This window comes from Peromyscus maniculatus, chromosome 21 (genome assembly GCF_049852395.1).
Source record: "Peromyscus maniculatus bairdii isolate BWxNUB_F1_BW_parent chromosome 21, HU_Pman_BW_mat_3.1, whole genome shotgun sequence".
NCBI classification, from domain to species: Eukaryota; Metazoa; Chordata; class Mammalia; order Rodentia; family Cricetidae; genus Peromyscus; species Peromyscus maniculatus.
Window position 1 is genome coordinate 67,565,148 of NC_134872.1, and position 11,057 is coordinate 67,576,204.

The following is an 11,057-nucleotide window of genomic DNA, read 5'->3' on the forward strand; positions in this document are numbered from 1 at the left end:
ATGAACAATAGTATGGAAGTATCTTAGTTAGGGTTTCTATTGCCGTGAAGAGACACCATGACCACAGCAACTTTTTTTTTTTGGTTGTTAAGTATAAATTTAATGTTTCCCTTGTTTCACTTGCTTGTTAAATTACCTTTAATGTTAAAATTCAAGGTTGTAATTTCAGCTCGCCCATGGTACTAAGAAGAAACATGGTCAAGGTATCAGTTACTTTTTGTCAGTGTGGACCACATACATGTCATTGACTTTTTTTTTTCATTTTTCTTTATTAAGAAATTTTCTACTCACTCCACATACTATCCACAATTGCCCTCCTCCCTCCTCCCACCCCCAGCCCTCTTTCCTGAGCCACCCCGTATCCCCACATGCCCCAAATCGAGGTCTCCCTTGGGGAGTCAGCAGAGCCCAGCACACTGAGCCTAGGCAGGTCCAAGCCCCTTCCCACTGCACCAAGACTGTGCAAGGTGTCATACCACAGGCACCAGATTCCAGAAGCCTGCCTATAGACTAGGGACAGATCCCGATCCCCCTGCCTTGGTGCCTCCCAAACACTTTGAGCCAAACAACTGTCTTCCGTATCCAGAGGGCCTAGTCCAGTCCCATGGGGGCTCCACAGCCACCAGTCCACAGTTCATGGGCTTCCACTAGTGTGGCTGGTCATCTCTGCATGTCTTCCCTTCATGATCTCGATGTCCCTTGCCTGCAGTATCTCTCCTCTCTTTCATCAATTGGATTCCTGGAGCTTAGTCTGGTGCCTGGCTGTGGATCTCTGTATCTGTCCCCATCTGTCACTGGACAAAGGCTCTATGATGACAGCTAGGTTATTTGCTAGGCTGGTCACCAGAGTAGACTGGTCCAGGCACCCTCTGGACCACTGCCAGCAGAGCAAGGTGGGGTCAACTTTGTGGATTCCTGAGAGCCTCCCTAGCACCCTGCCTCTTCCTATTCCCATGATGTCCTCATCTATCATGGTATCTTCCTCCCTGCCCTCCCACTCTGTCCCTGTTCCAGCTTGACCGTCCCATTTCTCTATGTTCTCTTCCCCCACTCCTTGCCTTCTGCCACACACCCCCTCCAATTCACTTATGTAGATCTCAACTACTTCTCCTTCAAAGGATCATCCATGGACCACAGCAACTCTTAAAAGGGAAAACATTTAATTGGGGTGGCTTACATTTTCAGAGGTTTAGTCAAATATCATCATGGTGCAACATGGTGGTGTGCAGGCTCACATAGTGCTGGGGAAATAGCTGAGAGTCTTACGTCTTGACTTGTAGACAACAGCAAGTGATCTGAGACACTGGGAGGTATCTTGAGCATATATGAAACCTCAAAGCCTGCCTCCACAGACACACTTTCTCCAACAAGACCACACCTACTCCAACAAGGCCACATCTCTTAATAGAGCCATTCCCTTTTGGGGGCCATTTTCTTTTAAATTGCCACAGGAAGTGGCAGCAAAATTAATCCTTTCCTCCCCAACTAGCCTTTTCATCATGATGTTTCATTAAAGCAACAGAAACCCTAACTAAGACACCCTCCCAAACTCACTACTCTCTTAGTAATATTCCCTAGAAATTTATGTGATGTACAAGACAATGATTTCAGAATAGCAATTACAAATATGTTCCAGGAGCTCAAAGACAGTATGAAAAAATGCCAGAACGAACACCACAAAACACAGCCAGTTCAATGAAATAAAGGAAACAATCCTAGATATGAAAATAGAACTGAACAGAGAATTTCTGAAGAAAAGCCAAATTGGATTTAACTTTAAGTGAGAAATTAAGTGAATCAATGGAAAAGCTCAGTGGGAAGCCTCACCAGTAGAATGGATCAAGTGGAAAAGAGAATATTAAGGATGATAAGAAGGTAGAGGAAATGGGTCACTCATTCATAGAAAATGTTAAATATTAAAATACCTGTGAATGGAATATGCAGGAACTTTGGAACACTATAAAAGGCAAAATTCAGAAATAACAGGCACAGGAGAAGAAGAATAAACTTAAATCAGAGGCACAGAATATATTTTGGACAAAACCATAGAAGAAAACTTCCCTAATCTAAAGATAAAGTTGTCTATGGAGATACAAAAGGCACACAGAGCACCGAACAGACAGGACCAAAAGAAACATCCACATCATGTAATAGTTAAAACAATAACACTTTGTTTACAGAACAAAGAAAAACTACTTAAAGCTATGTAAGAGCAAAATCAAGTCACACAGAGAGGCAGGCCTGTAAGAGTAACAGCTGATTTGTCAATGGAGACGTTCAAAGCCAGGGGAACTTGAAATAATGTTCTGCTTGTATTGAAAGACCACAGATGCTAGCCAAGGCTGCTGTAACAACAACAAAACAAAACGAGCTACCAGTCATAACAGAAGGAAAAAAGAAAATTTTGCATGGCAGAAGTATATTAAGGGAATTTAAGGCCAATAAATTGGCTCTACAGAGGCTAGTGGAAGAAATCCTTTGGTCTGAAGGGAAAGCATAGGGAATAGACAGTTCCGTATCGGTTAATCAAAAGAGGACTAAGAAAGCACCACAAAACAACCGAAAGGAAACAATACACATTTTTCAATAAGAACTCTGAATAGTAAAGATCTCAGTTCCCCAGTAAAGAGACACAGGCTAACATGGGATTAGAAACAGGATGCCCTTTTCGTTCTTTCCTCATCGACGATAGTCACCACCTCAGTGGAAAAGGATAGAGAGAGGAACTACAAGCAATGGGAACTAAGAAGCAAGCAGGCATGGCTATTCTAATTTCTGACAAAATAGATGTCACACTGAAACCAGCCAGAAAGGTCACCTTTAAATTGATAAAGTATTTTTAAAGACACTCTTCTGTCTTTGTGTTTCCTTACGTCATCGATAGCAAGAGAATGACAGTCATGGTATGGGATTCTAAATGAATTACTTCCCCATTGTCTCTCTAGTCTTCTTTAATTGAGTAGTTCTTGATGTTTAGCACTACAGGCCAGCTACATTGTGAAAGAGAACGTAGGTTGGTTCTGATGTTTCCTCACAATAAAATAGTCTTTGCAGATATCGCTGTTCTCTGTAGTGGCTTGTTGTCAGACATGGTCGGCCTCCATGGGTTCTATCTCCAAGTGTTCGGCCTCCATGGTTGGTCTCCATGAGCTCTTGAATGCTGTCCCTTTTGAGCTGTTTGTAGAAAAGTTCCAGAGCCAGCAGAAAACTTTCATGCTCTGAGCACCGGAGAGAAAAGATTTTGTTATAAGGGTTTCTCCTTTCATAGAATTATTCCAGGATTCATGGGGCAGGGTGGCGATATCACATGTTATAATATCAATGATGGCAAATCCATAGGTGGGGAGAAATTTGATAGACTTTCACCTTCAAGAATGTTGTCCTCATGTATTGTCCATGGCAAACGCTGGACCAAGCACACTGGCTCCCGGTTTTTCACCTGGAGTGAGAGGTCGGATGGCAAGTGTGTGGGCTCTGGGTTGAAAGAAGGCAGGAGCGTCATGGAAGCCATCCGGTGCTTTAGGCCCAGGAACTGCAAGACCAATGAGAAAATTAACGTTGTCAATGGTGGATAAAGGTGAAGCATTTGACTACACCTTAACCACAGCACTGCCCCTTCCATGGTCAGGAGCCACCCCCACCACATCTGCTCACAGTGTCCCCTAACCTTTGGGGACACCGTGACAACCTTGGCCGCTCCCTGGGCTCTGCATTTTCCTTATCTCCCCAAGTTGAGCTGGATGACAATGAAGTTCAGGATGATAAGTAAAGACTAACTAAGAGGCTGAGGAGATGGCTCCGTGGAAGGGGGCCTACTGGGCAAACTTGAGGAGTAGAGCTGAGCTCGCTGGAAGCATGTAGAATCCAGGTACTGTAGGTGTTGCTACTTTCAATAGGAACAGAGCACCTATGGTGAGATGGCAGGCAGAGACAGGTAGATGCTCACAGGCCGGCTAGACTGACCGCAACTCAAGCCCGAGACCCTCCCTCCCACAAGGCAGAAGGCAGAGAGCCTTAGCTGAGTTTACCCTCTCATCTCCACAGGCATGCTGTGGCACTTGCACGTGTGCCAATACACATATTATACACACACCAGTTTTAAAAACCGAGTAAGACAAGTAAACGCAAGTCATATTCTTTTTTTTTTAGAGGAAGGGATCAGAAAACGAGAGCTGCTTTTTCTCCTTGTGACACCTCACACAATGATTAGGAGCCACCTCTCACAGTTCTCTTATTACTGGTGTTAACTGACTCAGTTACAAGATTAATCTGCTCTAGTTACTGTCACCCACCCCCCAATATATATATAATGTGGGAACAAGCTTAATGCTCATTTATATGTTGTTTTTCTCATCCTAATTTCTCAATAATGCATTTTGAAACTGTACAATCAAAATGTCTGTGGTGAGAAGGAATGGGAGATGGTGAGGCATGTCAGCCTGCTTTCCATAGCCTGTGTAAACACAGAGCCTCATGCTGGTGGCTGTGGTTCTTGGGCAGGTATTTTATAAAATGAAGTGTCCCTGGTGTATTGTTGGGGAGAGTAAAACAGTGCTGGGCTAAGGCTGATCATTACCTCTCTTCTCTAAATTGCATTTTGTAGCTCTTAAAAGAAACACTCTGAAAATAGATTATACGTTATCATCAGCCCCAGGAGCCCACATGAAACCATGACCTAGGACCAGTTACTCTGTGTTCAGCTGGAATTTAGAAAATCCCCTCAGTGGCTACTAACTACTATTTTGCCTCTCTTCCTATTCCTTTCTCACTCACACCAAGGATAAAGATACTCTTAAGAAAAAAAAGTTGAATCAACTTACCAACAGTGAGTTAAGATAGGCAGACCATCCTCCAACCTTTTTTTGCTTATTTGGATTTTTGTGGGGCACAGAACCCTAGGTCAGTTTGGCCAAGGAAGCCGAGCTTCACTGAGCATTCTCACAACTCAGGGTTCTCAGCAGGTGTTAAGTTCAGAGATGTGGGAAGAGCCTTCCAGTTGTACCACACAGTCATCTGGCTGCTGTATGTGGGACAGAGCTGTCCACCTGGTGTCTCAAGGACACAGTGGCCCTAGGGTTTTTTTTTTTTTTATATTAATTCTATCTCTTTTGTACCATACATAAAATAGATTATATAGTCATCAAAATTTACATCTACCTTCATGAGTTACATGCATGTAATTCTTAAAGTCAACAGTTTAAGAAAGATTGGGATTAGGGAGGGTGTTGACATTGGCACAATAAGCATAGACAAAAACAGTAGACTCAAAGGCTTTCCCGTGAAAAAGGAGAAGAGGTAGAAAGACTGTATGTACTCTGCAAAGGGAAGAACAGAGGAAAACAATGTGTTGGCTCTTGGAAATAGAAACCATTCCTTAACAGATTTGCTCGGGGTCTGCACTTCTCCCATCATTGTCCTGGACCTGAAGAATCACATTGTCCAATTCTGGGAAGCTAAGATGACCCAAAGCCATCAGGACTAAATATAGACAAGTTAGTCATTCCCTGCTGGCCTCTAAGCCCTTGCTTTAATAAAAGCCTGCCCTGCTCTGAATGCTGGGTCTCATTTATAGGTAAAATAAAAACAAACTTTGATGACAACTTCTGCAGCTGCGAAGAAAAGAATTATGATTTCCTTCCTCTTTTGGGTTCTCAGGAGGTGCGGTAGGAAAATCAGCACCAGATGGCTCTCAAGGAGGTGATGCTCAGTTTTAAATTTATGGGCCATTTCTGGAAGACACTCTGAAGGTGGCCCAAGTTTCAAATCACTTTCAGAACAGATGCACCAGGGAATGCCTCCCTCTCTGGTTTACAAAGCAGGTCTCATGGTTCGCTGGGTGGCTGGTGCTGTTTGATTGTAGTATGGTGAGAGTGTGACCTAAATTGTCACGGTGGGGACCCACCTCGGCTCTGCACCTGCACGAACATTGCCAAGCTAATTCAGAAATATTCTCCTCATGTGAGTTAGTGGCAATGGAGAGCAGCATCTGTGTGTGCCCTTTGTGTAACTTAGTCTATCTGCAGAGCAGTAAGCAACAGTCAGACAGACCAACGTTTTCTACACCTAGGGGCAGGATTGTGTTTTCAAATGGAGAGAACAAGGGTGAGGGAATTCTAGGAGTGAGAAGAGAATTATGGTTTGGATATTGAACAGTTTTTTCATTGTGAAGTATCAGGGGGGTGAGGATGTAATTTGACTACATTTTTAAACATGGGACCTCTGGGAACTGATGAAGGTTAGTTAGATAAGGCCATCCAGGGGAAGCTGACTTCATGACAGTGACGTTGGAGGGCTATGGACTGCATTGCTAAAGCTGATGCTGTACAAGGTAATGTTGCCTTAAGGATACTGTTCCAGAAAGTTCTCTGTTACGTAAGTACTTAGAGCAGGAAGGCTTTATGGCTCCCTCGTGAGTGGCCATGGCTCTCTGTTGTCATGAGAATTCACTCTACACTTCCTGAAGCATCTTCAGTTTCTAAACCAGTGGTCAAGAAAAAGGAGTTCATGCCTGTACTCCCTCCTATCACTTGGGAGGTAGAGGCAGGAGGATCATAAATCCAAGGTCATCCTTGGCCTTAGAGCAAGTTTGAAACCTGTCTAGGCTACATGAAACCATGTCTTAAAAAAAATACTAGACTTTGTAAAGGCAAAGGGACCTCACATTTCTCTGTTCTCTGCCCTATTCATGGCAATACAGTCTATCTGGGGGCTGGAGAGACTGCACATCTGTGAAGAGAAAATGCTGTTCTCACACAACCACCTGCAACTCTAGCTTCAGGGTACCTGAGACCCCCTTTGGTCTCCTCCAGTGGTATATTCACATATACAAATTCACATGTGGGCATGCCTGCATTTGTATATGTGTGTGTGTGTGTGTGTGTGTGTGTGTGTGTGCACGCGCGCACATATACACATGCACACCTTAAAAACTAAACTAATACAGATAGTGTTTCTTCTGTTCTTGTTGGAAATACCTGAGAATCATCTCTTTATTCAGACTTAGGAGGAATGATTTGTGGCTGTCATTTTTTGTAGGGTTTTCTAATCATAGCAAATATTTTAGAGAGTGAAAAAATGATTATAGTATATTTTGAGCACTTAAAACCCTGCTTTTGGCTAGGCAGTGATGGCATACACCTTTAATCCCAGTACTTGGGAGGCAGAGGCAGACAGAACTCTGTATGTTTGGGGCCAGCCCGTTCTATAGAATTCCAGCACAGCCAGGGCTACACAGTGAAACCCTGTTCCAAAAAAACAAAAGCCAACCAAACAACCAACCAAACAACCAACCACCACTACCACAACAACAAAAAACTCCCACTTTTGTGAAAGATACTTACTAGTTATATGCATAGCTCAATTAATTACCCCTATCTCTTCAACTCTTCCCATCTCTCTTTAAATGTCCCTTTCTTGTCCACCCAGACATGCTTCTTCCTCTTCCCGTACAGCCCTCCCCCACTCACTCCACTGGGCATTGAGCCCAGGTCCTCAGGCAGCATCTCATACGTGCTTACTAGACAAGCACTCCACTGAGCTGAACCCCAGATACCCCCCTATACTCACTGCACTCCTCATCTCTTTCTCTTTCTTGAGACAGTATCTTACCATGGAGCCTAGGTGGATTTTGAACTCACTATCCTCCTACCTCCCCCCTCCCCCAATACTGCCATTATCACATGTGTCACTGTCCCTGGCCTCTGATCTCACCTCAGTTCTTTTTAATTCACTTTTTCATTGTGAGTATGGTGAGTTGAGTTATATGTGTCCTCTCCAAACAATTTGTTGAAATCCTCATGTCCAACAGCTCAGGCTGTGAATTTGTAAACAAGGTACTCATGGTGGAGATCTCGATTCGATGATCAGATGGGGTTGTAGTCCAATGTGACTGGTAGCCTATACAAAAGGAAAATGTGTGGACACAGCGAGCCAAGGACAGATGGATGGACACATGGAGAGACAGAGCATCATGGGAGGCTGGAGGACTGGAGTGATGTCTCTCAAGTCAAGCAGCACTGGCCACTGCCAGCAAAACACCAGACAGCAGAGAAAGGCAGGAATGCTTGTTCAGATCGATAGGGCCTGGCCAAGGCCCTCTTGGTAATTCTAGCCCTCACATTTTGGTTATTTTAAGTTACTTCATTGTGGCACTTCACTTTGGCTGTCTTAGGATCTGTCACCTGATATAGAATAATTAGGTTTTTTAGCTTGTTTACTTGGGTTATTTCTGTCTGGCATTGTAGACTCTAATCTTTTCAAGGGAAGGGACATGAAATACTGTGTTCTCTTTTGTACCTCAGTACTCAGAACAGTACATGCCACTCAGTGAATATTTGTCAAAAGGATGCAGAGGTAAATATTTTATTTTTCCATTGAAAAAACAATGTGTTCCCTTTTGGAGGAAAGCTAACAGTCTAGCTATCATCGAGTTGGGACACAATTTCAGTAATATAAGAATATATTTTTACTTTATAAATTTTACTTTGTAATCTATTATGGTTCCTTAAAAATATTTTGTAATTGAAATTGCTTGGTGGGAAGAGTCTTATGCACCTTTAACCACATCCTGAAGGTATTGTTGCCAGAGGAGGATCCACACAGTCTAGAGGCTCCGCTGAGTACTAAGAGCCTAGTCATTGTATGCAGGGTGTATTGTTGTGTGTAGTTGTGTGTGTGTTTGTGTGTCTGTGGGTGTTTATGGTCTGGCGTATGTATGTGTGGTATATGTATAGTGTAAGTGATATATATATATATATATATATATATATATATATATATATATATATAAAACATGTATGTATGGTATGTGTATAGTGTGTGTGTATGTCTGGTGTGTGTATAGTGTGTGCATGGTATACATACTGTGCATATGTGTGTATGTTGTGTGTGTGTGTGTGTTGGAAAGTTGCTGCCCACTTCATGGCTGTTGACAATGGAGCATGGAAAGGCAGCCTTTTTGCAGACTGCTCTGTCTGTCACCTTTGTTACTGACCTCTGGTGTCCTAAAGCTGCACCCGTGTGCCTCTGCAACAGGAAATAACAGACTCCAGGGCCACAGAGACTTTGCCTTCTATTTCTTCAGAGACCTCTTAGGTTTGGAGGCTCACCTGTGAGAACTGCATAGGAGCACATATCTGTGTTAGTTTTCAGGGTAACAGAGAACAGAGTGGGATGCTGCATTCAAAGGAGAAACAGTTTGTGTCTCCAGAGGTACCCTCTGCCAGTGACTACAAAATATGGTAGTTGGGATGATGCTGTGGCTGGTTGCTTTATTTTTTTTTTTTTAACACCATCTCATTTTCCCCCAAACCCCAACCTTGAAGCACCCCCTTTGCCTGTGGGTTTTGGATGCTGGGAATCAGCAAGCAGTCTTTACTTTTAGCCACTGAGCCACCTCTCCAACCTCCCCCTGGTCGTTTATACCAGGGCATGTTTTGAAGAAAATCATCCCTAGGGCTCCTGAGTACGCAAACATATCCACCAGCGAATTAATGAGTTCATTTCTTAATGAACTGAATGATTATTTTAGATTTTAAAAAACCCTGTACCCTTGATTCTATGAATTCTGCACCCCTTCTAATTCCATAGCCTCATCTGTCACCAACCTACAGGAGCGAAGAGATGCTGTGTCTTCCTTTCGGAGTTGACGAACAATCTGACATGACTCATTCAGAACATTTTAAAGATTAACGATTCTAGTGGAGTCCTCTGATAAGACACAAGCATGCTATCCTAAAATAGAATATAACCAAAGAATGTACTCACACACAAGTAGCGCTTCTGATAAGTGAATGTTGCAAAGTCCCACACTTGGTGAATCATTAGCTCACGGCGACCGTGACGGCAATAGAGGCTGTGCAGATGCTGCCACCTGCTGTTCACTCGTGGTATAGCTCTCTTACATAACATAATCTCCCACAAACTGCATTTCTTTTACCAGAAAGAACATCCTTGCCTCAATCTGTTAATTAAAAAAAATTATTTACATTTTTAGTAACTTACTTTTATGTACTATGACTACCTATTCTTTAAAAGATTATATATAAATACACACACACACACACACACACACACACACACACACACACACACACACAATTTGGGAGATCCTGACGTAAAGTCCTAATTTTCCCGAGATCTCCTTTAGTCTATTAAAACAAATAAACAACAACAACAAAAAAAAAAAAAACCAGCGTTAGATTTGGACAGGCTACAGTTTATATAACTGAAATTGCATTGGAAAATATATCATTTTCCAACTGAATTTGAAGCAATCAAGTTTACTGGATTGCCACTTAGTTTTATTCTGTGGAAAATGATTTTCCTCTTTTTTCTTTCCTTTTTTGCTTAGTCTGTCATACGTTATGTGGGCTATAAGATCAGAAATCTTTATCTCTTCTCTATAGGATGAGGACAACCAGACAGAAGTGGTGTAGGATTTGGGACCTGTGAGTTAATCATGGCTACCACGTTGGTAGAGGGACCAGGGATCTCTGATCCTTATCTTGTCCTTTCGATTGACACACTCAGGATCTACTCACCTTCCGAAGGCAACATGCATCATAATCTGGGGGTTAGGATTTGAATGCAGGATTCATGGAGTGTGTATCATAATCTGGGGGTTAGGATCTGAATGCAGGATTCACTGTTAGGCTATGGCACTGTGAGCACACTGGTTGGCAGTGACTGAGTGGTCACTGATTGGCTGAAAACCAATCTCCTTTCTTGCTAATTAGTTTTCCGAATTGTGCATGATGATTCTGCAGTATATGACGAGCAGTTTTCAGTGTGTCATCCGTTAAATACAGAAAGAAAGTAAATGTCAAGAATCTTTCAGCTTTATTTCAGGTTGCTTTGGCTTATAGATGGATGGTTGTGGCTGGATCAGTGCTGGAGTTAAGTAAAAATATATCAAATACTTATAGTCTGCAATACTTTGAATGTCTTAGTAGATTTGGTCTTGCTAACAAGCTTGTATGGTAATTAGTAATTGTTTTCATATTACAGATACGAGAAGTTGGACACAAGGAAACTGAAGTACTTGTGTTGATGTATAA

General features: G+C 42.6%; 1 long non-coding RNA gene across 1 annotated transcript; it reads right to left on the minus strand.

Moving 5' to 3' along the window:
- Positions 1 to 378: 378 nt before the first annotated feature.
- On the minus strand, positions 379 to 9,808 carry LOC143269983 (uncharacterized). Its single transcript, XR_013046798.1, has 4 exons — positions 9,766 to 9,808; positions 8,993 to 9,116; positions 7,711 to 7,896; positions 379 to 3,532 (listed from the first exon to the last, which is right to left on the minus strand). It is a non-coding gene; the product is annotated as an uncharacterized LOC143269983 (long non-coding RNA).
- Positions 9,809 to 11,057: the final 1,249 nt, after the last annotated feature.